This window comes from Pseudorasbora parva, chromosome 1 (assembly GCF_024679245.1).
Source record: "Pseudorasbora parva isolate DD20220531a chromosome 1, ASM2467924v1, whole genome shotgun sequence".
NCBI classification, from domain to species: domain Eukaryota; kingdom Metazoa; phylum Chordata; class Actinopteri; order Cypriniformes; family Gobionidae; genus Pseudorasbora; species Pseudorasbora parva.
The window spans coordinates 67,746,671-67,772,070 of NC_090172.1; the positions used below are offsets into that span (position 1 = coordinate 67,746,671).

At 40.5% G+C, this 25,400-nt stretch overlaps 1 pseudogene; it reads left to right on the forward strand.

Moving 5' to 3' along the window:
* Positions 1–19,703: 19,703 nt before the first annotated feature.
* On the forward strand, positions 19,704–24,591 carry LOC137081407 (macrophage mannose receptor 1-like; annotated as a pseudogene).
* The last annotated feature ends 809 nt before the right edge of the window (positions 24,592–25,400 follow it).

The following is a 25,400-nucleotide window of genomic DNA, read 5'->3' on the forward strand; positions in this document are numbered from 1 at the left end:
ATGTTCAGTTTATGTGTAAAGTGTATATAAAAATGTTTCGTAAAAAACAGCTTATTGTTGTGTTTAAACTTTAACCATCCATGCAAATTATTTTATTTTATTTTCTGAATTAGAACAAAAACTTTCACTGTATTGTTTTCATAAAAAAGTTCTCCGTGAGAATTAACGGTGGTTTAGATGTGTTTGCTTTAGTTGACCCTTGACGTTATAACATTAGTGTTAGAGTTGGCTTTAAGGCAAACCATGTGCAAATCCACCAGTCAGTCATCACCATTGCCTAGTATTTTCTCCTTGAAACTGCAGTGAACTAAAGACAGTCTCAAACATCACTGGTCTACCTTCTAACCAATCAAACCAACGTGTGATCGGCTCTCTGAGCTGGTGATCATTTGCATATTCATAGATCCGCATATACGGAATGAGGCAAGGGTGTCAAGTTACATTCAAGCCATTTTAAGCAAGCAGCAACCTCCCCCAGTTTTCTCTTGAAGTCGATGCGGAAGTGACTTAAAATCCAATTCATCAACTGGCCACTCTAGGGACAAGCTCCAGAAGTGAGCAGAATCTCATTGAGCTCCATGTTAATATGGCCAACTTTACTGCAGAAAAAAAAAATTGTTTAAAGCTTGGTACAATTTGTGGTTTGGTATTTATAATTTTGTCCTTCATGACAACTGTGTGGGGGAGTTTTTATTTATTTATTATAACTCATTTGTTTACATTATATAAAGCCTTAATGTTCTGTATAATTAAGGACGTGGCCACTTTGAGTGACAGGTGGATAGCCGTTTTTCTGCTGTCTGTTAGTCATCACGTCACCTCAGCTCCGCCCACGTCCTTCCTCTTTGCCCATAGTCAGTAATCCGGGAGTGATGCACAATGACGCTCTGCCAAGATGGCAATGGCCAGCTAGACCCTACTTTCCGTTTCAAAACTGCTCTTCAGAATCCTATGGGTGACGTCACGGACACTACTTCCATATTTCTTTAAAGTCTATAGTTCACACAAGACGTGTCTTGCACAAATATATTGCGCTAGTCGCGCGTAATTGGACACTTAAGACAGAGACTAGATTATATATATATATATATATTGTCTGTGTACATACTTTACAAAGAAAAGCATGTACATTTCCAGAAGAAAATGTGAGAGGTGCTTGCGGTGGCAAAGTATATCTTCTTCTTGTGAACAAAAAGATGTTTCGGTGTGCTACTCCTCCCGCACCATTTATCACAGACCCATGAATGAAGCGTCAAAACGTGCAGATTATTTGGGAATAGTGGGCTGAATCTTTTCTAAGGGATTGGGGGTATGATGTTTGCCCCAGGGGCGAAAAAGTACCTGAAAAATCCCATTAACATAAAGGGTTACTTCAGCAATTTAGTATATGGCTTTGTATCAGCAGAAATCCAGTAGTATATTAGAATGATCGTGCTTCTATTAATGTAAACTGAGCGGTTTAGAGCAAAGGGAGTGTTTCAACTTTTTAAATTAATTCCTTTGAAAGTTAAGCTTCCAAAGGCATGAACTGAAAACATTCGAGACTGAACACGTGCTGTGAACGACTGACACGTGCGTCTGCGCTTACCTCAGCTCTTGTAATGAATGTAATCTGACTCCTGCTGCGTTTGTGCTGTGACACTCACTCGGCTCACTCACATTAAATTATTAAATATATGCTAACTGGGATTTATATGCTGATTCTTGATATCTGTGTGTGTATTTCTCTGTTTGCTTTCACTGATTTCCTAAAGTCATCTTAAATGTTGAATTTTCAATAAAACTGCACTTTTTGAGAGAACATTAAATTTTTTATTAGTTTATTAATTTTACTGAATATATGGTAACACTTTACTTGAAGGGGTGTGCATAAGACTGACATGACACCTTCATAATCATGACATGACACGTGTCATGAATATGAAGGAGTTTTTATGCATGTTTATAACAACTGTCATTAAGTGTCATTCGCTTAATTATGTCATTTTTAATGCAATGATGACATTTCGGAGTTGTCTTTGTTATGACAACTTGACATAAACCAATACATCATAACCTGTCAGTGTCGTTGTCATGACAACTTGACATTACCAAGACAACAACCTGTCATAAACAGACATGGAATGACATAGCAGATTAATTATCAAATTTAAGAAACTACTTAGCTTTTTGGGTTTACATTAAATTAGTTGCTAGGCAACGTGGGGGCGAGGACGCTGGCGTTGTCTGTTCGCCGCTTCTCCACCCACAAATCATGTTAACTTTACTATTAAATTTAGAATTTATTTTATTTTCTTATGTTTGTGACTAGTCTAACAGTCAGAGCTACAATTGGGACTGTTGCTGATTGCTGGCAGCCACTGAGAGGACGTTGTTTGCCGTTTTTTCACCGCTTCTCTTCTGTTTTTGTTTGAATTTGCGGTTGGTTTTGGTTTGAAGGACATTTGATGTTGCTCGCTGCGGCTGCTCTCTCTTCTGGGTGTCGGCTGCTCACTGGTGGTCTCCCTCGGGCTTGAACTGCATGGTGGCTGAAGTTTGCTCCAGGCTAGCGTCATCAGCGTCCGGCATGATGTTGAGATGTCATTTTTACTTGTTATTCATGTATTGTTATTTTTTCCCTTTGTTGCACTTTTGAGATTCTTCGGAATGAAAAGTATGTTATAAATAAAATCTATTATTATTATTATTAAACTGTCATGTGGTTGGTTTTGACGTTGGCTGTCATTAGGCTATTATAATGTCATGATTTTTTTAATAAATTTAATTTGTCATTTACATGTCATTAAGTGTCAATACTCTGTCAAATTATTTTATAACATTGTCATGAATATATTTCTTGACCTAAACTACAGTGGTACAAGTTGAATTTGTCATTAACATGTCATTAAGTGTCAAATTATTTTATAACAGTGTCATGAATATTTAGCTTGACCTGAAATATGGCATCATAGAGGAAATCGTACAGAGTCATTCAAAACTATTAATATAACTCAAAATGATAGAGTGGCATAGACATTTACACCTATATGATGATGTCTATGGTGGCACCACTGGTAATGTGTACGCTGTAACAGTTGTTGGCAGAGCCTCAGTCAGGTTAGTTTGTTTAGGTGTTTAATGTCAATTTAGTTTGCAGTAAGTAAAAACAATTCACAACAACGTTATTTTGGGTTTAATATACTTTATTTAAACTTTCGCTCACTCTTTAACGAATAGTTTGTGTTTATTCTTACCATTTCTTTGTTTGTCTGTTTGTTATGGCGGAGTCCCGTGTGCTGGTGCACCGTCAAAAGGGGTTCGGGCGGAAACGTTGGCCCTATATATAATGTTCCGGCCTAGGATCAAGTCGCAAACATTCCTTGTTCAGCCCGGGGTGGGGCTCTAAAGACTATTCCTCTTATTTTTATACATCGGAAGATAATTTATAAAGTGAAGTCATTTGACAAAGTTTTCTGTGTTTGTTTATGTGTGTATATATATATATATATATATATATATATATATATATATATATATATATATATATATATATATATATATATATATATATATATATATATATATGTGTGTTTTCCCCTTTTGGCGTTAATTGGTGCTGGTCACCTGTGTATAAATTAAAGCCTTGTGTTTTTAAGAGTCAGTTCTGTGAGAGGACAGGTCTTAAAAATTAAATGATTGATTTTATTTCTCGAACTCCTTTTCATATTTTTAAGACATTTGAAATTGTCTATTATCTAACCTTCTGTTGAAGCTGGTGGAGGAAACTTAAAAAATAAAATAAAACATTATGAACTGAAAAATATTAATGATGCTGTTATTAAAAAATAATTTGACAGCATATTAACACCTAATTACATTTTAATGACAAATTAAACTTGTGCCACTGAAAAAAATGTATGACATTATAATGGCCTCAGTCAACATCAAAACCAACCACATGACAGTTTAAGGTTAACCCTATAAGATAAGTAGTTTCTTAAATTTGATAATCTGTTATGTCATGTTTATGACAGGTTATGTTGTCTTGGTAATGTCAAGTTGTCATGACAAAGACACTGACAGGTTGATGTATTGGTTTATGTCAAGTTGTCATAACAAAGACAACTCCGAAATGTCATCATTGCATTAAAAATGACATAATTAAGCGAATGACACTTAATGACAGTTGTCATAAACATGCATAAAAACTCCTTCACATTCATGACACGTGTCATGTCATGATTATGAAGGTGTCATGTCAGTCTTATGCACACCCCTTCAAGTAAAGTGTTACCGAATATTTTTGCTGATTTTTTTTAAGACCCTTCCCAAACTTTGAGGAATTTGACTCTTTTATATGTTATTACAAAGGGCCCCACAAACAAGCATTTGATGTCCCTAGGTCTAGCATCCCATAGGGGCCGAGGTAGGACCCGTACATGGACCCGTTATTTGAAGGGTAAGTTTGACGTGTTTGAAAATGGCTTTGAAAGGGACGATCAACTAGGGGGTGCCATTTTTCATCTCGTCGCGGCCCAATGGAGTGGGTGGAAAAGTTTGGTGGGTCTACGAACTCGTTTGGGTGTCAAAACGTCAAAAGGAGGGAAAAGCACATTTTTGTATTTTTCACTGAATATATTTGCTGATTTTTTTTAAAGGCCTTCCCAAACTCTGAGTGATTTTGATCTTTAATATGTTGTTTATGAGGGCCCCACAGACAAGCATTCGACGCCCCTAGGACCTTACCCCCAATTTAAGGGTTTTATTCACTGAAATAGAGGAACATCCCAGCTGCAATGTATTTAGTGGCCTTCAAATAGTGGATCCATGGACACTAAATTTGTATGCAAACTATACACTATTGTAACATGAAACAGACATGGATTGGTTCCACTGAGTGTGTAGAGTACAGTAGAGGTGGTTTTTATATGAAATATTGACTATAATTATGAAAAATATACTTAATTAACATGTGTCCACAGGGCCTTTACAAGATCCCATTTCTGATGTAGTCAGTGGGCTCTTGATACTGGTTTCGTGGACATTCAGTTTTTATGCAAACTACCACTATTGTGACATGAAACAGACATGGATTGCTTCCACTGTGTGTGTGTGTAGAGTACAGTATACATGGTTTTATAAGAAATATTGACTATAATTATGAAAAATACACTTAATTAACATGTGTCCACAGGGCCTTTACAAGGTGTCCACTGAATACATCAGAAGTGGGATGTTTTCTTGTCTTTTTTTACTAACACAAAAACATCCCATTTGTGGTGTATTCAGTGGGCCCTTGATACTGGTTTCGTGGACATTCAGTTTTTTATGCAAACGATACACTATTGTGACATGAAACAGACATGGATTGGTTCCACTGAGTGTGTAGAGAACAGTAGAGGTGGTTTTATCAAGACTATTCATCATATTTATGAAAAATACACTTAATTAACATGTGTCCACTGGGCCTTTACAAGGTGTCCACTGAATACATCAGAAGTGGGATGTTTTCTTGTCTTTTTTTACTTATACAAAAACATCCCATTTCTGATGTATTCAGTGGGCCCTTAATACTGGTTTCATGGACATTCAGTTTTTTATGCAAACTATACACTATTGTGACATGAAACAGACATGGATTGGTTCCACTGAGTGTGTAGAGTACAGCAGAGGTGGTTTTTATCAATAATTTGGTAATAATTAGTAACAATACACTTAATTAAAGGGTTACTTCAGCGATTAGCATATGGCTTTGTATCAGTAGAAACCCTGGAGAATATTCAAATTATTGTGCTTTCCCCCCTCATATCTCCCTGAGACAAGAGATTTATGCATTTTATTTCTGGAAAAATTCCTCCTATGATGCAAAATGACGATTTTTGCATCATAGGAGGAATGTTTGCCCAGAGGCTAAAGACTACAGCCAGCAGAGGGAGCTATTTCCGCATGTTTTGTATCTGCGCATGGGGGATGGGAGATTACACTCAGCTGGCAGGGAGAGCTCAGCTTGCAGACAGGATCATTTAAACGGAGCTATGGTGAGCAATGTAAGTCTTTTAACTTCTCAAATTCATTTCTATGAAAGTTAAGCTTGCAAAGGCATGAACTGAAACGCGTGCCAGTCTGAACTCCTGTGTGAATGTATGCCGCGAATGTAGTCGCGATTACCTCAGCTCTCATCACTCGTGCAGTTAGTGCTCAGGGCTGTGACACTCGCGCGGTGACTCACTCATTATATTGAATAGACACGTTCAGTTTTTAATTGTAGTGTCTTCTCTAACTCTGTCACAGTAATGAAGTTGGTGGTGTTGGGAATGGCCTCACAGGGCAGCGAAGCATTCTGGGAATTGTAGTCTTTCATCCCCATGGGACAAAAATACATTTTCTGTCTTTTCTCAGTCTAGAAGGCACCAAATTCAAAAATAATTTCACATTTCTACTGCATTGATGACCCAGTTTAAATACAGATTCATCTTCCCAGCGCTGAAGTACCCCTTTAACATGTGTACACAGGTCTATTACAAGGAGTCCAGTGAATACATCAGAAGTGGGATGTTTTCTTGTTTTTGCACCAATACAGGAACAGTATTAATATATCCTGCCAACATATTCTGATGAAACCTATTTATCTGCACTCAGCAGGGCCCCCTGAGTCGGCAGCATCAAGTTTCGTCCCAGAATTCCTCTGTCCGTGAACCCTGTATTTTGTAGAATGGGATCAATTGCATGTGGGATCTCTGTATCTCAGCTCTGGAAGGTTCTGGCGCCATTAAACGTGGATGTGTCTGTCTACGTCTCAGTGCCCTCGATCAGAATCCAGAGTTTTGAGAAAATTGGAAACAATTTTTTTTCCCACCCAAAAATCTGTAAGGCGAGTTTTTTTGTGGAAAACTTTCGAGTTTCTCGGATCTTCTTTAAACTCTGGATTCTAATAGAAGGCACTGAGACATAGACAAGAATAAAAGTCCTGGCTCTCTAGACCCCTCCAGATCTGAGATATGGAGATCCCACATGCAACTTTTACCATTATACAAAATACTAGGTTCATGGACAGTGGAATTTTGTGGTGAAACTTGATGCTATGGACTCAGGGGCACCTGCTGAGTGCAGTTAATAGTTCATATCATGACAAGAACTTGAATACAAAAAAAATCTACCTAAGAACTACCTGGAGTGCACTCAATACATTGCAAATGGGATGTTTTCCCTTTTTTGTACCAAATATTACAGGAACATCCCATTTCTGATGTATTCAATGGGCCCTTGATCGAGTTTCGTGGACATTCAGTTTTTTATGCAAACTATACACTATTGTGACATGAAACAGTCACAAGCATGTTCAGAGTTTACAAGCATGTTAATACACACACTCATTTTATCATCACAAATAACACATATCTGACTCGGATGACAGAACTAGAAGCTGACCGACAAAAGCAGTAAACTTGTGTGGGGGGGTGTTTCATTGAACTTTCTTTTTCGTACACTATATAAAGGTTCGAATAATAAATTATCTCACGGTACCTGTCAGAGATTTGATATGGGCCGTGGGATTAGACAAGGATGTCCTATATCACCTTTTCTCTTCATATTGGTTACTCAGGTCATGGCTGTTCATATCAAAAAAGCTAATTTTCAGTGTTTGGAAAAGAGATTAAACGTAGCCAATTAGCAGATGATACCACATTTTTTGTCAAAAATAGTGATGAATTGGATGAAGTTATTAAATGTATCGGAACATTTTCTGAAATTTCTGGATTAAAAATGAATAAAAATAAGTCCACCTTTTTTCTCTTAAAGACATTGAAAGAAATCTGTGGTATACCAATTAAAGATAATATCACATTCCTTGGGATAATGGTATGTAAAGATTTGAATCAAAGAAGCAGGTTAAATTTTGAGCCTATTATAGAGAAAATTAAAAACAGATTTAATATGTGGCTTATGAGAGATCTGTCGTTAAATGGACGTATTCTACTTTCAAAAGCTGAAGGAATTTCAAGGTCTGTTTATATATCTATGTCAGCAGATGTTCCAAATAATGTTGTTAGGGAATTAGATAAGGTTCTTTATGATTTCATTTGGAGGAAAAAAACACACTATTTACGGAAAGATATTCTAAATAATAATAGACTTTGGTGGCCTTGAAGTTTTAAATTTTACAGATCTTAATAATGTGTTTAAGATTAAATGGTTAATAGAATTTATTCAAAATAATGATAGTATTTTGAATGTTTTCCCAAATTACATATTTAACTCTGTTATTTTTCAGTAGAAAAAAAATCGCAGTCAAACTGGCAAACTTCATAAGTAGGCACTGCTGGCTTGGCAATTAATATATAAACATATTTTTTTCACCGCATTGATATATCTATCGTGTATCGGGTACAAACAATGTAAATCTTTAATAAGACTTGGTATGAAAATTGAATTCTTACTGTTAGTCAGTTACTTAATGATCAAGGTTTACTTTTAACATATTCTGAATTTATGGCAAATGCATTCCGTGTATCCATTAATAAGGAACAGACTCAAATCACAGTTAACATGTGCCTGTGTTTATTTATACTCATATGGTGCAACGGCAAGAACATCCACTGGCACGCACTCGCAATCCAACCCTCCTGAGCAGCCAGCGCCCACTGTGCCGTGTGCCCAGGGTTTCCACTGCTCCCCCCCAGTGCTGAAGCCCGTCCGTCTGGCCGCGTCTCGATGCATGCTGTTCTGGGAGTCACAACAGCAAATCGTAATGGCCATTGGAGAAATTAACAGTCACCTGAAAAATATCACTGACACACTCACAGACATAAGCCACTCATTACAGTAATTGGTCAAAAAATGTACTTTGTCTCCGATTACCATTTATATTGTTGCAATCACATGTTGATGTTGGTTGAGCTGCACATACATTGGTCTTGGGTCAGGGTCATCTGGTGGTGCTGCCACCTCACCAAGTGGAAGTGGAATGCCATGCCTGTGCGCAAAATTGTGCAGCACACTACAGGCCAGCACAATGTGGCACATCTTGTCAGGGCGGTATAACAGCATCCCCCTGTCCTGTCAAGGCAGCATCACCGACATTTCATCTGCCCAATCGCCCGCTCTCCAACTAACTGAGTACGTGAATGTTTGTGGATTGGTGAGGTGGGGTTTACAGCCACGTCTTTAGTGGATAACTGCAGTCTCCTGAAGGGTTGTTGAATAATTAAATGAAAAAAAAAAGATAGATCCATAACTTTAAATGCATCACTCATCAAGTAGCCACCCATCAAGCACCCTGCCAGCTTGAAGCCTCATCCCAGCCATGCTGTTTGTAAGGATCTATGAATCATTGGTTGACCCAGGCCACCTTGCCACAATATTTGTTAGGTACGTTAGGCACATTTATTGAATGGAAATGTTTCCCATTCACATATGCAAATTCTTCTTCATATGTGCCTTTATAGCAATGTATGTGAGGTCGATCGTCCGATTGCATTAACCGGCTATCGCTGCAAATTCCATTTCAATGTCTGGCTGGTCAACTGCATCATATGGGAACCTTATAAACATGGTAAGGCAAGGCAAGGCAAGGCAAGTTTATTTGTATAGCACATTTCATACCCAATGGCAATTCAAAGTGCTTTACATAGAAATTAATTAAAACAGTGGTAACAAATGCATGAGAAAAAAGAATACCATATGGACGAATAAAAAATTAAAAACAAGCATAGTTAAAACAGTTGAGGTAGATGGTGGATGGTAGATGGTAGATGATGCGGATCATCCCATCCCATAACCGCTGGCATTGCACGGCTCAAAGACAACTGGCTTATTCCTGAGCGGTCCAGTTATCTTTGGGAAGAACCAGTTGCCAGGAAACCAAGTATTGTCAGCACCTGCAAGGGAACAGGTATTGCTTGGCTCCTGTAACGGGCGCGCTGTGTCTTTAACAGGTTGTTAGGTTGAATGCACGCCCATTAACCCTTGTAAATTCTGCGTTGTGTTCTTGTTGGGTTGAATGAAGGAAAGACGCAGACCACGATCAATTGCTGGTTTCTCTTTTAATGAAGGTGAAACAGCAAATTTGGTTCCTCTCAGCGAACCTGGTCCAGACTGTACAAATCAACAAAAAAAATACATAAGTCACATGCAGCCTCCTCCACACAGGTTTCAAGCTCCTTCTCTCAGCTAGTCTGGCGCAAACTGAAAGAAGCGCGTGAATGATGCCACAAAGCCTGCGACACTCTTAAAGTAACAGTACAGGTATTAACATTATGGTCTGAATACAACATCCAGCCATAAATATTGTACAGCCTTAGTCCTAATGGGTTGTAGCTATCTTAGCTATCAAAATCCAGTGTTCGGCACTGTGCGGACGTGAGTTTTTGTTGTAGATGTCTGTCTTTTAAAAAAAAAAAAAAAAAAAAAAAATTGTGTATTGTGCTAATTAATTGAGATTTCCTACAGCTCTTACAGGTTTTTGGCCTTGTCTGTTCCGTTGCTTCTATTACTCTCCCCTTTTTTGTAAGTCGCTTTGGATAAAAGCGTCTGCTAAATGATTAAATGTAAATGTAAATGTAATATTGACAATAGAACATACAGAAAACATATAGAAAACAATGTTCATCAGGATTTGGTGACATTTCAACCGTAAAAGTAAAGATATAATTTCAACCTGGTTACATTCACCCCTCCTGAAATTCACCAACATCCTGATAAATTGGAATCTCGGGACTGTAAAGAACACAATACATCTATTACTGACACAATCTGGCCCAAATGAAAATAAATAGACCTAGTCCACTGTCAACTTAGAAGTCACCTTACATACAAGGTTCAGGGGAAAAAAAGGTTGATCAGATCTCTGAATCCCCTTAGCTCAATGCGACGCCTGATACGCCACACAACACTTGGACCCCCAAAAGAAAATTGTCCCACAGACATTGCAAGTATCAATGCTCATAACACAGTCCAAATTTTTTATATATATATCAAGAGTCATCTATGCAAAACAAAAAGAGATTATCTATGGCTCCCAAACAAAATGTTTGAACCCCTCAGAAATGGTTTCTGAACCATGGATTCTATTAGTCTGTTCACTGATTTCACTACTCTCCCTGCACGTGTTCTAACAAGACCATCAGCCACGGTCTGGGTGTGTGGGTCAGTGTGAACCAATGGATCAGCATGTGGTGAGTGTGAAATATCTGATTGTGGTGCAGGTGAAATGGATTGGTTATCAATAATGGTAGCAACAGGACTTTGCACTGAACTATACTGGTCTAGCTCTTCTGAATCAGCTGACTCAGATTCTAGTGGGACTTCAGGGGACAAAACTGCAAGACTCTCACCATCTCTGGAATTTGACAGGTTCTGTGCACTGTCATCTTGAGTTAATAACACAGACGCTGAGCCTCTATCATCATTATCACAGTCTTCCTGAGCAGACTCCTCACTGGCCAAAGATTTGCATCATTTGCATGGGTATCCTGGCTCTCATCCATCCCAGAGAGTGGCAAAAAGATGACCTCCAACAAAAGATTCCTGTGCACAACTCTCGTGCGTCCCTCCGCATCCTGTATTTTATAAACATGGATATCGGGATTTGCACCAACAACTGTGTACACTCCATCCTCCCATTTGTCAGCCAACTTCCTCTTCCCTCGTTCTCCTTTATTTGCTACTAAAACGCGATCTCCCACAGAAAGGTAGGTACCCTTGACACGTTTGTTGTACTGCCGGGCCTGGTGCTGTTGCTCAGTGGACGAATGTTTCTGGGCGATTTCCATAGCACTTTTGAGGCAAGAAAGCAGGGACTTGGCATATGAGTCATAGTCAACAATCCCTGGGTCATTCAAAACCTGCTTAAACATTATATCCACTGGTAATCTAGGCACACGGCCAAACATCAAGAAGAAGGGGGGGTAACCTGTAGTCTCATGAACGGTGGCGTTATAGGCAAACGTGATGGTCTGAATTTGTTGTGGCCACAGTTGTTTTTCCTTAAGGGGAAGGGTACGGAGCATGTTTCCCAAAGTGCGATTAAATTGCTCTGTTCCCCCATTGCCCATGGGGTGGTAGGCTGTTGTATGGGATTTTGCCACACCGGCCAGACGAAGAAGTTCTGCAATCAAGTTGCTTTCGAAATTGGTGCCCTGATCAGAATGTATTCTCTCAGGGAAACCGTAAACACAGAACACATTGTCCCAGAGCTTCTTGGCGACTTGCTTTGCCGTCTGATTGGCACAAGTGAAATGCATGGGCAAGTTTGGTGAAATGGTCGGTGACTACTAGGACATCCACAGAACGCTGCTTACTGTCCTCAGCTGACCAAAAATCCATGCAAACTAACTCCATCGGGGCAGAGCTCTTGATGCTTTCTAGGGGCGCACAAGCAGCAGGCTCCGGCGACTTCCCAAACACACACCTCTGACAGCATCTGACATGTGCCCTCACATCCCTCTCCATATCAGGCCAGTAAAATCGCTGCCTTGCCAGTGAGAGAGTACGGTCTTGACCTTGATGACCTGCCAGATCGTGTATGCCCAACGTTGCTTTTTCCTTTAGACTCAGAGGCAACACATATTGAGATCTTCTCTGTTTAGACACAGGATCTCTCGTCACTCGATACAACATCCCATCATGGACTTCCAACTTGTCCCATTGCTTGAACAATCTGAGGACCTTCGAATCAGCACCATGCCTTTCCCGTCTAGATGGTAGCTTCCTGGATGCAACAAAAGGTAACACCTTAGAAATGCTGGGGTCTTGCTCTTGACTCAGCAGCAGCTCCTGAGTGGAGAACATGGACGTAACATCCTGACTACTCGACAGCTGTTGGATGTGTTGGGTCAGATAGAGTGCCCTGGATTCCACTGCATCAATCCAGTCACAATGGGCCTGACAAAGAGCTCTAATCTCGGCAGAATCACACGTCACATTGAACATTTGATGGTCCCCAGATCTGTAGCTTTGAGACTGACAGCTTACCCTGAAAGCATCCTGCACAGAATCTTCCTCTATCCCATTAGCTTCTTGAATCAGGGTGGGATATGGTTTCTTTAGCAGCCTCTGAGAAATGGGCTTCGCAAAAAGGTCGCGACTCAAGGCATCAGCCACCACATTTCTTTTCCCAGGCAGGTGTTTAAGATCAAATGAGAAAGACGCAAGCTTAGAGACCCAACGGATTTCACATGCGTCAAGCTTTGGCTTTGTTAGAAGGTAGGTTAGTGGATTATTATCCGTCCAAACTGTGAAGCTACGGCCTTTTAGCCAGTGGCTAAACTTTTCACAGACACTCCACTTTTAAGCCATGAACTCCAGCCGATGAGCTGGATACTTCCGTTGTGACGCACTAAGTGTCTTACTTGCAAAAGCAACCGGCCTGGTCTTGGATTCTCCTCGAGGCACTTGAGAGAGCACTGCTCCAAGTCCGTTCAACGAAGCATCGACTGACAAAATAAATGACTCGTCAAAGTCTGGATGAGCCAACACAACACATTGCAACAGCATGGTCTTCAACCGGTCAAAAGCGATTTCACATTCCACTGACCAGTCTGCAGGAGTAAGCTTGCGATAGGCACCTAGGGGCTTCTTATCTCTAGCTGACCGTCCCCGTCTCTTCTGTCCAGCCGAAAGTGTGAACAAGGGCTTTGCAATGGAGGAACAGTTTGGGATGAAATGCTGGTAGTAAAATACCATGCCAAGGAAAGATTTGATTCTCCGGACAGAAGGCGTGCACTCATCGTCCTCCATGAGGTCTTGTACTGTCATCTTGGTGATGATCTCCACCTTCGCAGGATCGACGGCCACACCCTCGCCATTAATGACATGTCCAAGGAATCCGACTTGTTCTCGAAGCAGATAGCACTTTCTCGGAGCCAGTTTCAAGTTATTCTCCCGCAACCTCTGGAACACTGTACGGAGTCTGTACAGGGCCTCATCCTCTGACGATGCAAAGACAAGAAGATCGTCAAGATAACACAGGAGTTTTGTGAAGTTCATGTCCCCAAAAATCCCAATCATCATCCTCATGAAGGACGCTGGGCTGTTACACAGTCCTTGTGGCATGCGATTATATTCATGCAGTCCAAGGGGGGTTGTGAAAGCTGTCTACTTCTTGTCGTCTTCGTGCATTGGGATGTTGAAGAAGCCAGAAGTGAGGTCCATCGTACTAAAGAGGCAATTGCCACCAAGGGCAGCCAGGCAGTCAGACTGGTGCGGCAAGGGATGTGCGTCCTTTAAGGTCCGTGCATTCAGCCACCTGAAGTCAGTGCAAATCCACAACCCACCGTCTTTCTTCCACACCATCACCAATGGTGAAGCATACTCGCTTGAGGACTTCCTGATAATCCCCTTTTCCTCCATATCAGTGAGAACCTGCCTCAACTTCTGATAGTGGGCAGGAGGGACTCTTCTGTACGGCAAGCGAAAAGGGCGATTGTCAGTGAGATGAATGCGATGTGTGTATCCCTTGACCTCACCACAGTCCAATGAGTGCTTGGAGAAGATGTCTTGGTATTCAATTAATAGCTGTGTGAGCCTAGACTTACAGTCTTTACTAACCTGACATGCGTCTATGTCAACGTCACTTAAGCCCAACTCTGACAGGCTTTTAGCCAGCTGACCAGCTGAATAGGCACTGGGCAATGTGTCAAGTTTCTGTTGCGGTATTGCTTGTACTTGTTTCTCCGTATGAAATTGATGTATCTCAATGTCATGTTGTTTGTGTCCATCTGGTTGTTTTTTTTCTGAAGCCACATGTAGACCCTGAGAAGCAGCTAGATCCTCGATTGCCAAACATGGAAACACATCAGCCAATTTGCAATTTCTCTTCAGTGTGACAGCTCTGTCAGATGGGTTGACAACTGTCATTGGCACCCATCTATCACCCCAGAGAGGTGTGACAAGACGGCCCACTAGAACACCTCGTGGCATGGCTTTGGAATTGGTTGGTTCTACAACGACAGTGCTTCCAGGTGACATTGGCACACTAGCAGGGAGTCTACCCCAAACCAAGTGTTCATGCCTGGGTAGTAGTATCACTGATTGGGTGTGCTTGACCGTGCCTATTTTGTCAGGAACCTCACTCCCTCTCCAGCGCTGGACATTGGTAAACATCGACAAAAACTGTTCAACATTGGGATCAGACTGATACTCCGGTCTGGAAGTCATGTTCCAATAATCATTATCACCCTTCAGAACATGAATCACATGTTTGATGACATTCAAGCCCAGTATAAGATCGTCATGCTGACCAGGCACAACCAAGGTAGGTACAACACAGTGAGCGCCGTAAAGCTGCATCTCCAAGTCATAAAAACCCTCAGGTCGAGTCTGCAGACCACCACAGCCAATCAGAACAATATTTTCTTCAGGGTGCTGTTTCTCAGGCAAAACACCAGCAGAGCTGAGCTTCTCTACCGCATGTTCGCTGATGCTACATGCCATAGAGCCAGAGTCCAACATGCCTTTAAGCTGCACACTGTGATTGACAAGGAAGGTTGCATAAAACAACTCACTGAATGCGTCGATCTTCTGTGTGGCTTGAATGACTATTCGGGTCCCCTCAGTTGCTTTGGCACAACAGTCCTCATATAAGCGAGCTGGGTCATGTGTATCAGAGAGGGATTCATTTACAATACCCACACCGCCCCTCCCAAGGTGTGGGTTTTCTAGTTTAACTGTTGATCCTGTCCACCAGCGCTGTTGGCAGACTGAGAGCGGCGCTGGTTGGTCTGATCAGGACAGTCCCTCTTCCAGTGGCCAGGTGATAAGCACTTTAAACACCTGTTCTCTCGCCTGCAGTGAGACAATGTGGAATGATCAGAAGCCCTACATACCCTGCACACCTTTTGAAACGAGTGAGGGACTGCGACTTGAGCTCTGGGGTTAGCTGGCACTTGTGTATGCTGTGTAACCAGTCGGTCTAACAAGTTCACCAAACTCCTCATGCAGTCATTGTCAACACTCGCAGTAGTCATGGGCAACGGAGATGGCACAGATGGTACAGTGGTGTTTGAGGCTGGTGTATTATCAGCCATAGGCACATGACACTGGGAAAAGACTTTGTGCTCTACTGTGCTCACCTTAAGTGGCCTAACCGTTGCAGCTTGAGTTTTCCTCCCCTGCATGTGCTCATCAAGCCTCTCCTGGATCTCACATGCCGACCATTTCTCAGCAGACTTGAACTTGAAAACACTTGCAAGAGACTGGTCTGGGCAGTATTTGATGAACATCATACTGACTTCATGGCCTGGGTCATCAATGCTATGGCCTTGCCTTTTCAGATACTCATCCGCTACATCAACTGTTTTGTTTAGCCGTATCCAGTATTCCATAGCATCTTCACCTGGCATGGGCAATGTACTGTAGAAATCTGCTAAAGGCATGTTTGAGTAAGTCAGTTCGCTGAAGTGTTGTTTCAGAATGTCAAAAATCACATGGGGATTTGCATCATGGTTAATAGATTTGTCGTTACGCAGCTTTATCCCATAAGCTTTGCCAGGACTTCTTGTGACTGCTCAATCACTGGAATGGCTCGTTTCTTTAAATACAGAGTCATAAGATTTTCCCACTCATGAACTGTGAATTTATCTGAGCTATCACCCCTGAATATTGGAGGCTCTCTTATGTCTGACTGCATGACAACCTTGACGTTAGGTAATGTCATCTCTGAGGGCTGTACAGGAGTACTGGTGTTCTGTGTGCACCTGTCAGATTGTAGCTTAGCTGTAATGGATTCACCTAGCTTCTCAGCTAACTGTGTAATGAGTGAGCTTAAGTGTGGATTCTGCCCAACTTGGCTTGGCATGGCACGATCTACATAACGTGTAGAGGTAAGCTGTGGGGTGTGTAACGCTGTGACACTAGGCCCTGGTGTTCTGGACTCTAAGGTTCAAAAGAACAAACCCCTATCCACACCAAACTGGTCCTCAAAAGAGTCACGCTCAGCACCATCAATTTGACTCTCTGCAAAATATGTGTAACCCTTTGCCATATTTCAGTCACTCATACACAGAAAAGAAATATGTGAATAAAAAAAAAATATATATATATATATATAGCCAATAAAATAAAATCTAAATGGCTAAACTGGAAGAGCACCACAAAAAAAAAAAAATCTAGAATAATCACATCAATCAGCAATTAATTGCACATCAGTAAAGCACTCTTTTAAATGCTTTTATATTGAAGACAAAAAAAAATTAATATCAGGCTGCAGTCCAAGGGAATACCTGACCACGATGAAAGGCGAGTGAATGCAGCTTCCCACGGCGAACGAGCTGACGTCGATCTTCAGACCAATCCTTGAAAGGTCACGGCACCATTGTAACGGGCGCGCTGTGTCTTTAACAGGTTGTTAGGTTGAATGCACGCCCATTAACCCTTGTAAATTCTGCGTTGTGTTCTTGTTGGGTTGAATGAAGGAAAGACGCAGACCACGATCAATTGCTGGTTTCTCTTTTAATGAAGGTGAAACAGCAAATTTGGTTCCTCTCAGCGAACCTGGTCCAGACTGTACAAATCAACAAAAAAATACATAAGTCACATGCAGCCTCCTCCACACAGGTTTCAAGCTCCTTCTCTCAGCTAGTCTGGCGCAAACTGAAAGAAGCGCGTGAATGACGCCACAAAGCCTGCGACACTTAAAGTAACAGTACAGGTATTAACATTATGGTCTGAATACAACATCCAGCCATAAATATTGACAATAGAACATACAGAAAACATATAGAAAACAATGTTCATCGGGATTTGGTGACATTTCAACCGTAAAAGTAAAGATATAATTTCAACCTGGTTACACTCCTCACTGTCTCTCTCTCTAGATTCGGACACTCAGCACAGAGCTTTAAGAGGATAGCCCTTGGAAATCTATCATCATCCTGGGTGAGAAAATCATTGTGGTCTCTAAAAACTTCTCTTCGGATTCTGCCATTAGCAATGTCTTCTTATAAGCCCAACGCTGCCATTGGCATAGACTAAAGCCGGGTGCACACTGTGCGATTTTGGCCACGATTTGGCCGTCTGAGACAAATTTAGGTTTCTCTCTGATCCTAGGCTAAAATCTGACGTCTTTGGTCGTTAGTTTGACATGTCCACCGGCAGCCGATTAATGAGCTCTGCGATCAAATTTTACCTCAGACGAAATTCTGGCAGTGTCAGAAGATTTGGCACAGAATCCTGCAGTGTGACTTCTCCTACGACAACAGTCAAATATCTCGGTTTTTCAAGACAAACTATGACCAAAACGAGAGCTAGAAATGTATTTGTAGCCAGCATTTCAGTCCCGTGTGTAATGCAGCTCACTGTCACTGAACGCGTCATTCATTGATGATATAAAGCTCCGGGTGAGATTTCTTGCGCGCGTCCGTTTTTAGCGCACCTAAACTATCGTGTAGTCTGACATTAATGACAACTGAGATCTTACAGTGTGACACGGGGATCATGTTCGTACAGTCTGACAAGGGACATTCGCAAAGGATTTTGAAAAATCGCACAGTGTGCAGGACCCATAAGGGTTGTATCAATTTGCATATGCTTTTATATGTTCTTTTTTAATTGCATAATTTATAGAATATTCCAAGGCTTGTCTGAAAATATATGCCAATTATTTTATAAATTGCTAATTAATAGCAGTGCTTCCCACAAGTGGGGGTGCGATGGACTTGTAGAACAATTAGTTGTGTAATGTTTGCAACTTTACAACATTGCCTGTAAGAGTTGCTAAAGGATAAAAACAATGAGAAATGTACGTACGCCAGACATGAAATTGGCATGGAGGAACACACATTCTCACATTCATTTCACTGCTAGTACATCCAACCGCGCACTTGAAAGCTGACGTACGCTTTCGTACGTTTTTGTAAGTACGCAAGGTTGATACATGAGGCCCCTGGAGTTCTTCATATGCATGATACCAACACACATCTGCAAAAAAGAGAGAAAATGGTGAAAAGAGAAAAAATGTATCACTTACACTAAATGCAAGAATGTTTTTTAACAGTGAAGGGCATTTACTGTTGTAATGTTGACTCTGATGAGTTGGCATCATATCAAGAGTGAGTGATGTCACGATAGTGAAATGTGTTTCTGCATTTTTTTTTTTTTTTCTTTTCGTTTTTTCTTTGCACATGTCAATTGTTGGCCATTGTGTGCATATAGCACATAACAGAATCAAACATGAAGAGTGTGTCTTATTGTTTCTGGGATGCAGAAACATGCCATCAGTCACTGACAGTATTGATAGTGAAAGAACAAGTGATAAGAATAGAAAATACAAATGTTGAGGTGTTTTTTTGTTTTTGTTTGTTTTTCTGTGAAGCTTCTATGGAAATATAATATACATACGGATCCTCATCTCACATTCAAATGAACATGTTTCCAAAGAATTACAGCAACAATGACCAACAGAGAAAATATGTGGAAACACGTAAATAAAGAAGAAAAGGCTTTTTTTATAGCAATAACCAAATGATGTGGTGCGCTGAATGAGGGATGAGAGCAGATATAATAATCACGTAGTTTAAAGCTGCAGACAGAAACATCAGACTCAGGACAGAAACACACAACCTCTAAAGTAAGAACAACTCACATGTTCATTCTTCACACACAATTAGACTCTGAGATGATCATATTGTCTGAATGATTGTGAATCGAGTTATGCTGCTAAAATTTATTTTATTACATGATCATGTTTTACTCTAAGATGAATTTAATTTTGTGTTTCTTCCTCAGAAATGGAGCAAACTCTATATTTGGTTCTTCTTCTCATTGGTGAGTGTGTCTGTAGTTTTATTTCTGGTTTATAGTTTCATCAGGTTTGACCCTGTTATGAAAAGCATTAAATCAAACCCTCTCTTTCACAGCTCTCTGCTCCGTATCTGAATGTGTTCAGCGTCAGTATCACTTTATAAACGTGAGGAAGAACTGGACTGAAGCTCAGAGATACTGCAGAGAGAAATACACAGATCTGGCCACCGCTGACAACATGAACGACATGATCGAGCTGAACAAGTGTGTGAAGGATGGAGGTGTTCAGAATGTTTGGTTCTGGATTGGGCTGCAGTAGACGAGTGTTAATAAATGGCAGTGGTCTTCAGGTGATCCTGAGCTCTATCTGAACTGGGGACCTGGACAACCTGATGGTGGAGAGGATTGTGGAATAATGTGGAAAGGACAGTTTTATGATTTGACCTGCAGTCATACTTGTCATTTCATCTGCAACAACAGTGAGTATTTAAAATTACAATAACCATTCATGTAGAGATGAAACATGTACCACATTTCAATACAATACTAAAAACTATTATAAAAATATACAGCAGTGACTAGAGCGGATACTGTCACATCTGTTCAGTGTCTGGCACTCTGTGGGACTTTTATGTTGAAGTTTATCTGTGCTTTGTTTTGTGTCCTGTTTCCTCTGGAGTTTTGCAGTTCGTGGCTGCGTCCGAAAACCTAGGCTGCTGACTTGTTGCCTCGCTGCCTCATCAGAAAATGACTTGTAAGGCAGCGTTCTTTGCATGAAGGCATCTCATGAAACTAATTTTGGACAGACTTCTGGCAGTGTATCAGTTTAATGATCTATAGCAAAATAGAACAAGCTTTGGTGAGAAATAAACACATATTTAATTACTACAGTAGTAATTTCTCGCTAGAAATGACATCAGAAGTATAATGTGTTGGTAAAAATCGTACATTTACACACAAACTGACCCGCAAACGCAACTTCTGGACGGCATCTTTTTTCCCCAGCTCAACTGTCACTGAATTGAAAGCACAGGATTGTGTGATATCAAAGGCAGTGAAGGACTCATGTAAGCTGCCTTCAAAAATCAATCAGATGAAGGTATCTCAGGAGACAGGAAGTGAAGCAAACATTAGATTCGGACGCAGCTTGATGCCTTCATGCCTTCAAATGTGTCCTCCGAAGGCAGCATTTTCCAGGTTTCGGACGCAGCCCCATGTAGTTCTAGTAGTTTTTCATGTTGATAAGTTTCCCCAGGTGTTTCCAATTCGCCACTCCATGTTATCTTGTTAGCCTTGTTCCCTGGTATGTATTTAAAGCCCTGTGATTCAGTTGTTCTCTGTTGGTTGTTGTTTGCTGTTATGCAGGTATTCTCAGTTCGCTGTTCCCTGTTAAAGGGGGGGTGAAATGCTGTTTCATGCATACTGATCTTTTTACACTGTTAAAGACTTGGAATCCCATACTAAACATAGACAAAGTTTCAAAAGTTAAGGTGGACGTTTGATGGGAGTATTTCTTTGTCAAAAATACTACTTCCGGTTAGTCATAAGTTTCGGCAAGTTTTTTGAGATCATGCGTCCCCTTTGACGTTAATGGGGGCGGAATTTCCTTGTATGAGCCTTACGGACAATTCTACCGGAAGCGCGTGAGAGAGAGAAAGGGAGAGAGCGAAAGTAACAGGCTACGCCCATCAAAGCGCTGGCTCGTAGGCTGCTGCACAGGTGATGTGCACATAACAATGTCACCAAAAAAGTGCGTTTTTGGTTGCCAGACCAAGACAGTCCTGCACAGATTCCCCAAAACCCCCGCGTTAAGGCAACAGTGGATGGAATTTGCTTTTCCGGATCAGCAACTGAGTTGCGCGAATGTTTATATCTGTTCGCTGCATTTCGGTGCCGACTGTTTCATAAACAAGGCCCAGCTTGACGCCGGCTTTTCCAATCGCCTAATGCTGAAGGATGGAGCAGTCCATAAAGGTCCTAACGTTAGAACCGCAGGCTGTGAGTAAGAGTGCTTCAAATGTCTATGCTCATCAAGTAGCCCAAACATGATTACGTATAGTTAATTGATCAATGGAGCATGCGATGTGTAGTGCGTGTACATTTGTTTAGCTGGCCACTATATGTGTAACTTTATGTTTGTGTATTGTAAAAGCACTCCAAACAACAATACACAAAGAGGGGGGAAATATGTTGAACTAAATAAGCGCGCTTCTTCATTCAAATGCGCTACTATTCCGTGTCTTTCTATGTAAACACTAACTTAGCCTGCCGTGCAAAACCAGTCCGCTTACTTTAATTGTCTACACAAACCACGCGTAAACACACACACACACACACACACACACACACGTGCACAACTGCACTTCCCACATGTACACCTTCAAAGACAAAAATATGACGATATAATTCAAGTATAAATATGTAAATAACACAAGCCGCTAAGCATATTATATAGTTAGTGTATAACTTGTAGCACATAGAGACGTCCTGCTCTAGTCGTTTTTGCTGCTGCTCCTGTTCAACTGCAGCCTCTGGGTCTGATTCCGGATCATAGATGTATGGCTGGATCTGATTAAAAGCCATATTTTTATTTTAAATAAAGTTTTTTTCCCGCTGTTAGGGGAATCATAATCTTATTATGACGGAAAGTGGGAACCGTTGTCCATCTTGACACAATTCATGAATGCGAGTCAGTAGATATCACGCAGTGCGCAAACGCAGTCTCAAACCAGGTGAATTATTCACTACAGAAAGGAAAAGTAAAATCTGACAAGCTTTCGACGTATATTCTCAGACAACGAGAGATAAATGTAATTCAACATGTTGTTTTATTAGATTATTATTATTATTTTCACATTTTTTTTAATATTAATTAATATTTAGCCTAGGCTAAATATTAATTAATTTTAAAAAAATGTGAAAATAAAACAAGTAAATTAATGATCAACTAGCTAAATTAATAAGAGGCACTGGATATATACAACACAAAACTTACTTAATTTCTGCTATTTGATAGCTGCCTACATAATTAAAGATCTCCCTCTTTTCGTTTTCTTCCTTAATGCTTTAAAAAAATTAAATGGTTGAACTTCTGCTTTGGCGCAGGCGCAGTGAGGGGAAATAGGGCAATCAGTTCGTGGCTTTGCTTCAACTGTGCGATAACCTCACGAGGGGCGAGCAGAATATCTGACACGCCAGAAATTCATCCGACCATCCGATTCCCGATCGGGAGAGGTTTATCGCCTCTCGTTTCACCCTGTACACTGCACGAACACCTCACGACAAACGACGCACGATAAACCTGAAAATCGGCCCGACCCAAAAAAGAGTCGCACGAGTCAGAATTCGGCTCGAAATCGGACGAACATCGCACAGTGTATGCCCACCTTTTCCTGTTCCCTGTGGTTTCTTTTCATTTGCTGAGTGTTATTTTGTTCCTGGTTTTGATCTTTATTTTTTGTCTTCATTAAACTCTCCCCTGCTATTGGATACTGTATATCTGCCTGCAATCTTTTTATTCCCCATTCCGTGACAGATACAGTTCGATATTTTCAACCTTCAGGTTCTCAACACAAACCTGTAATTTCTTCATTGATTTCTTCTTAATGTAGGTATAATATTACATTAACAAAGCATCAAGATACACTGCAACTATTAATAAATAAACTACATTTACAGTCCAAGTAAATGTGTCTGAACTAGTTAACTAACACATTTATCTGCAGAGTAACATCCTCCTCTATTTCTCTCATTCAGCTCTTTGTGTCTGAATCCAGTATTTCAGAGAGACTGGAAGGAAACATAATGGACAGATAAAAAGTGCTTTAAAATCATCAGGATATTCACAGATGTTTTATCTCTAAAGATAATCCTAAAGATATTGAGTATTCAATGCATCTTCAGCTGTAAAAGTCTCTGAATGGCACTTTTCTCTGATGGTCTATAAATCAGTGTAATAATAATGAACAAACTGACTCATGAATCTGTTTCTGTTCTCAAAGTGAGCTCAGGACTCGTCTTTATCAATCAGACGAAGAACTGGAGAGACGCTCAGAGTTACTGCAGACAGAATCACACTGATCTGGTCAGTGTGAGGAACCAGAATGAGAGTCAACAGATTCAGAAGTTCATCAATGATCGCAATTTATTTGGATCATATGCCTGGACCGGTTTGTTCAGAGACTCATGGCAGTGGTCAGATCAGAGCAACTCCTCATTCAGATACTGGAATACAGGTGAACCTAATAACGGTGAAGGTGAATACTGTGTAGTGATTGAACCGAAGGCTTTGGGACAATGGATAGATGACTTCTGCATCAAGCAATATCCTTTTGTGTGTCATGAAGGTTAGCAGATCCTCTCAAACACACACAATCCATCCATCACCTCCAGATATCTTAAAGTTCACGCTACATGTCTGACATGACAGATTCCTCCACAGTGTGTGTTCTGCATGTTGTTTTTGATCAGTCTCTCTCTAGTTTTTGCTTGTGGTTTGTTTTGTGTCCAGATAAACTGATTCTGATCAAAGAGAACCGGACGTGGCCTGAAGCTCTGAGATACTGCAGACAGAAACATAGAGATCTGGTCTCGGTTCATTCAGATGAGATGCAGCGTCGTGTGATGAATGTGGTTAAAGCGGCGTCTACTGCGGAGGTGTGGTTGGGTTTACACAACTACTGCATCATGAACATGTGGCTCTGGCTGAGCGGAAAGAACATGTACTATCAGAACTGGGCTCCAGGGAACGGAACGACACCGGAAAACTGCCGCCTCGAGAAGAGAAAAGGAGCAGTTCAGTCTGGAGGAGATCAGCGCTGGGTCAGCCTTCCTGAAACTCGCAAACTCAACTTCATCTGCACAAATTATGAATGAAAACATGTGAATGTTTGTGTGTTTACCCACATTCCCTCTTTTCATTCCTCCTTATTTGTATTATTTACTTTCATCTGTTTTGAGTTCATCTGAGTACATCTACTAATCTTTAGTTTATGGTTTATTTTTGCATGTCAATTATCATGACGTGAGCTTATCAAATTTTTTCTAACAGCAATAATTACTGTTCTTTAGATGTCTAAAATACGAACACAATATATGTGTGTTTTAAGAATCTCTTTGCATATCTGATTTGTTTATGTTTTTCATTAATCTTATCTGTAGTAATAACTGGTTGACTGTGATTATGTGAGCAGCAGCTCTTAAAAATAATATTATTTGTCTCAGAATGAAATATGGTTTATTCTTAAAATGTCAGAAGTGAATTGATTTTACAATGAACAGTCAATTAAATGTAACACATGTAAAACTTATATTTGATTGTTGGTGTGCTTGGTTGAGATTTAGGATTTCAGTTTATGGAATATTTTTGGAATAAATATTGGAAATCTTTGAAATAAAGTAGTAGTATGAATCTTTGGGTAGACAGCAAATCGATTTGATTCAGAATGATTCGACTCAAATATAATTCACACTGAGAATCAATTTGATTAACAATTCAATTCAGATTTTTGAATTGTCCATACATAGACCTAATTAAAGGCTTCCTTTAATGTGTCTTAGTCAGGGTGTGAATTACACAGAAACCTTCAGAGGGTGACAGCAAACTCAAAACCCTTTTGTACATTGATAGATTATTTTAGTTCTTAATGATGCTACATTTCATTAGCTAGACCCTTACATATCTG